Raw genomic sequence first — 5,892 nt, forward strand, 5'->3', positions numbered from 1 at the left:
CATTTGGGTGGATTTTCCATATCTCTGGCCCCCCTTGCTCGATTTTGACATGTGACATCTCGCGTTAGAGCCAATAGAATCGAAGGGAAATCGTCCCATAGACTGTCATGTTAAAAAAAGAAAGTCGCATCTTTGCATATGCAAGCTTCTGCAGAGCGTAGGAATATCCCTGCTCTGATATCTTGAAACGGAAAAGCAGTTTTATTTCTTATGGATTATCAGAACATTTCAAAGGGGACACAGACACATAGGATTAAACTATGGATTAACTACACCATCGTTTTTATCGTTCTAATGCCATTGAAGACCAGTTTTGACCAGAGAAAGACCAAGGTAAGCCATGTTAGCGTTTTTGGCTACCTAGCGCGACATGTTTTGATGTAGGTTTTTATTTTCTCCGCGAATTTGTAATCTTTGAGTGTTGAGGTGGGTACCAATATATTCTGTGTCTCCTTACGATCATAAACGATGTGTTAGATGTGCAGCTAGGATAAGTAATAAGGGTGATAGGAGTGATTTTCGGTGCAGGAATAGGCTAGCATTTTTCGCTCTGGGCTAATTCAGAGAGTCAGTGTTAGCATTTAGAGTTTTTCTTGAAAAAAAAAAGGAAAAAGATCAGTTAAATTAGTTTTTTTTCCGTTATATGGATATAAAACATTCATAGTTTATTAAATATGAAGGTTCCTTAGACGTTGTTTCCTTCAAATGACGCGATTTCGGCCCGGGTACGGGTCCGTGGGGCTTAAGAGGCTAAGGCACTTCACTCGGAGCTAAATGCAAAGATGACCTCCAGCAATGCCCACTGCTCCCGATTTAGGTCAGCCATAACAGGGCTTTCAGCAGTCACCACAGAGATCATGTGTAGTGCTCTACCTCTTCTCTGCACACATTGACAAACACTCACATCTAAAGACACATATTCATTAAAGCAGCAAGTAGTATGGCAACATATCAAAGGATTCTTCACACAGAGAAAGTCTTGTGAAATAATATGCTCATTTAGAAAGCAAGACAATGTTTCTCTGGCAAGCAGGTAGCAGTTAGTCTGTCTTCCCTGTTTCTATAAAAAGACCTTCTTCCTGTAGCTTAGTCAGACTCTAAGAAGGAGTTGTTATCCCTTCACTGTGATTACACCGCATCTGCATCAACACTGTAACATCAACATCAAGGCTGTCAAATGATGTTAAAAAGAGTCCAATAGCTGTGATTATTATTACGGACTATTTCATTTGCTAGTAAGGCTTGGTTAAAAGCTGAACGAGAAGTTCATGGATTCATTGAACATGTGTTTTTTGAGTGAATAATAATATAATGGAACATCGGGGGAAGTTTTCAAAATCAGGAACCATAGAAAATTATAATTAAAAGATGTAACAGCCATGCATTACCTACAGTGTGTATAACATGTACAGCTAATAATGAGCTGTTATCCTATTAGGTAGCTTACTTATGCTAAACTATCATGAACAGTTAACTGTTTTGTTGTGAATGGTGGTGATTTACGTATTGCTAAACACATAAGTAGGGAATGAATACCCTTTGCATAATAATTATATACTAACTTTTCATTGCTTGAGTGTTTTAAAATGCCATTTTATAATATGTTTTTGCTGCACTATTTCTTAATGTCTTTCATTTTTGTAAAGCACTTTGAATTGCCTTGTGTTGAGAGGTGCTATATAAATAAACTTGCTTTGCCTTACCAAATGCAAAAATGTTCAAAGGGTCAGAACTGTGGGAATTGAACTAAATACCTGCCCCATAGAAAAAACCATTACGTGTTAATTAGAACAACAATGCAGAGACAATCCCTCAACAGCACTGTAAGTCTGCTTGGTATCACTTTCTCTTCAGTTACATGTCTATTAACACTGATGGTTACTTACATGCCAGACGCTTGTTGTGGATGGTTGACCCGCTAGAAGACATGGTCCAGTGGATCTGGGAGTGCTTGCAGAGATTGACTTGCGTGTGTGTGTGTGTGTGTGTGTGTGTGTGTGTGTGTGTGTGTGTGTGTGTGTGTGTGTGTGTGTGTGTGTGTGTGTGTGTGTGTGTGTGTGTGTGTGTGTGTGTGTGTGTGTGTGTGTGTTCTTCTCCCCTCCTGTCAGGGCTCCAGGACAGGATGCTGATGTGTGAAGTGGCTGGTCATCTAGTCATTGCATCTCTTGACGTTGGTCCCAGGACTACCAGACATAGTACATCCACATTACACTTTCTTCTCCCTCCCCTTTTCTCTCTTTCTTCTTCTGTGGTCTGCCTTTTGGCCGTCTTCACTGTCTCCCTCCCCCCTTTCTGATCGCCTTCACTGTTTCTTTCTAAGTTTTCCCTCTCACTGCTTCACACTCATCTCGGCTGCCTCTCTGTGTCTCTCACACACACAAATACACACACACATACACACGCTTTCTTGCTCTCTCTGTCAGACAGGCTGAGAGGGTTGTAGAGAGCTGTGCAGCTTAGGGACGGGGGGAGAGTGAAAGTGGGCTATGGCATTGTGGCCTGTACCAAGTGGTTACAACAAGGGGGTCAACAGGATCAGGAAGTGTATAGGCTTTTTACATAATGTGAAGGAATATACCAGGATTTAACCCTCACGTCTCAACCATCATCTTTGCATTATACATTTGTATGTATTTATTTATTCACTTTGTTGTGGGATGAAAGCTTTAGTTTGATAGGAGAAGAATTGCAGCATATTAATAAATCATCACAGTGTGTCTAAGCATAGATGTAAAGGAAAATCATAAACATACTTGACTTATTTTCCCCATGCTACACTATACATTATATGAAATCTAATATAATTTAGGCTTTATTTTTTAACGTGTTCGTTCTCTTAATTCTTCAAATGTTCTCTTTAACGATGACATTTTCGAATAGTACGATTTAAATAATGGCATTTTTACTACAAAAAAAAGTATTCCAGGAATGTATTATTGCACTTACATTCAGTTGGGGAACTCCTGAAAGATTTGAAAGCAATATGGCTCTGTAGTAACTGCAGTTATTGGCACAGCGTGTGACTTGAGTTAAATGCTGACACCACCAGGCTTACAGTGGCAAAGATAACATGCAAATGCAGGTACAGAATGTAGCTTTTTTTTACCATCTTAGTTCAGACCATTAGCATTCTACATTTTCTAATGTATAACTTAACAAAAAGTGCAGCTGAGGCTGATGAGATTTGATTTGTTTTTGCACATATTTGGTCATGAATTAAAGTATTGGGAAATGTAACAATTGTGGCCTGGTGATGGCAACAAACTGTGGTGGAAGTTTTAAGATTGAATGCTCAATGGACTTTAGATAAAAACAGAAATTGGCTGAATAGCTTTTAATCAATACAATCAAATAGTTATAAAGACATTTCAGTCGACACAGAAGTGGTGGACAGACTGACCAACATTGCCAACCAGAGACAAACTGGTCTATCGCTTAAATGCTTAATAATACAACAATTAAACTTCTCCAAAGCCACAAAATATATGATAAACTATTTTCAAAGGCTGACTAGTGCTATCAATGATGGGGTTCCCTTTAACTCTTTGAAGTCACTTATTGTTTATTAATGAATTATTAGAAAATCATAAATAAACTCTGAGATATCATCATGTTGTTGGGAATCCATTTTATTGTGTAAATTCTCTGGCCTTTCTGTGTCTTTTTAATCTAGCAGCCTTATGGACAGTGTGTTCACTAATCTTCTGGAAAATAGCAGCGCAGCCTCCCTTCAACTTGTAAACAACTACATTTATAAAGTACTGTATGTTCTTAATGATGTATTCAAAAATAGTATTAAAACAGCAGAATGTCTCCCAAAATGATGTTCCTTTCCTTTGAAATCAATCTCCTTTTTTAAAGATGTTTCTGCAACAGCACACTTAAGCATGTACTAACATGTAATCAACTTCACACACACGCATTAGCTTGAAGACATTTATAAACAAATACCCCATTAAGCACGGACATGTTCCAACCAAAACGCAGACTCACACTGTAACTGTCACACATTGGGGGATAATTGGCACTTAGAAGCTTGGATTCTTGCAGGTCCTGACTCCCCATTACCTAATAAGATGTTTCTAACGACAAGTTACATCACACTTCAGCTGGAGGAGGCTGCTCTCGTCTGGCCACTAATATTGTTGAAAACTCATTGCAGACTCTATGGGACTACAAGGAGACAGTGAAATATAAAATGAAATGATTAATGCCTTGTTCCGTTTCCATTCTGTGGGTAATCTACGAACTCATTGGCCTTTGTTACGTGCATTCCAGCAAGGTTTCTTATCCTAAACTCATTGGTGAGTCAACAGTGACATCTGCTGGGGAAGATTGTGAATTACACTTTAGCTCACACTCAAGAAGCACCTGCTGTGTGCAATGAGGACATGAGTCCATCGACAAAACACTCATCACTTTACACCTCCATTATTGAGTATTATGTCATTAATACTTGGTGTCAATATCTGTAAGATCAAGTATTTTTCAGAAATGTTATAGATGAAGTATATGCTAGTTGATTAAATGTTTCTTGGATAAATTAAACTTTTGGATTTCAGGTGTCTGACACTCCCAAGTTTAATTCATTCAGCTAAACAAAAAGGGGATTTCCAGCGACTGTTACACAGTGTTATTGTGTGCTTGTACATAAGTGTGAATGCACGCGTGTGTTTGTGTGTGTGTGTGTGTGTGTGTGTGTGTGTGTGTGTGTGTGTGTGTGTGTGTGTGTGTCTGTGTGTGTCTGTGTGTGTCTGTGTGTGTGTATGTAGTGCCTGTTGCTCTTTCAGCTCTATCAGTGCTGGCTTCCTCTTTGAAACTGTGTTGTCTCAATTTTCTGCAGCACAGTCTCTGATGTGGCTTGTGAGTCATACTGTGGTAAATATACACATTTGCGCATGCACACACACATGAGGACAGACTCACTGACACATGTATTAACATCCACACGCACACACTGTCACTAGCAAGTATTCCCTTTTCCTCCATGTTACACTTTAGTTGGAGACATAAACTGACATAAGATGTAGGATTTTCTTTAGTGATCAAAACAAAGCCTCAGTGACAGACAAAAAAAAAAGTTCTCCCCTTCACATCTTCACAGACGCACCAGACAGTGAAGTCAAAGCACTCAAACTTTATTAAAAATATCTCATTGTGCTGCACGGGGATATTCTGGGGGGTCACCATGGCAACAGACATCCAAGTGCCAAATGCAGGAATATGCACACCTGCCTGCCAGTGCTCCAACTTGTGCCTCTCAGCCTCTCTGTTAGACATTATCAAAGTGCTAAATGTGGTAGGCCGGAGAGACGGCAGGAGCAATGCCTTTGTTCTCAGGGAATGGAGCACACAGCTCTGTCAAGGTGTTAATTAGCCATTGTGACACAGAAAGTTGTTAGGATTGTGCTTGCTTCTGCTGCAAGATGCACAACCTATTGTGTGAAACAGAGCTTTTTCATGCAGACTTTGTAAAGAAGGCAACTTCAAACGTGACAACTTCTTTGAAAGCAGACATATTTTCAATACAACAACTACTGCAGTCAATACTACAGTTGTGTCTACCTGTTATGTTATTAAAATGTTCTGATAGCACCCAGCTCAATATAATATGTCGTGTCTCAGTTGTTTGTCGTCTCTCTACTCTCTCTGATTATGTAGTTATTTGAAAAAGGTCTGAAATTTGAAATAGGCACAGCTCTTTTGATATGTAATTTTGTGTTCTGCGTCTCTGTGGACGAGCTGTGAAAGTGTGCACTCGGAAACATCAGTTTTGAGTTACCATGATAGTTTGTGATGTCAGTTTTGCAAGTGTGCAGTGCTTTCAGTGTCTGACTCATGTGGAGAAAACAGGCTGCTTGGACTTGGTGACTGACAGTATCGGTTTAACTC

Source organism: Notothenia coriiceps, unplaced genomic scaffold (genome assembly GCF_000735185.1).
Source record: "Notothenia coriiceps isolate Sejong01 unplaced genomic scaffold, NC01 NC01_scaffold00029246, whole genome shotgun sequence".
NCBI lineage: Eukaryota > Metazoa > Chordata > Actinopteri > Perciformes > Nototheniidae > Notothenia > Notothenia coriiceps.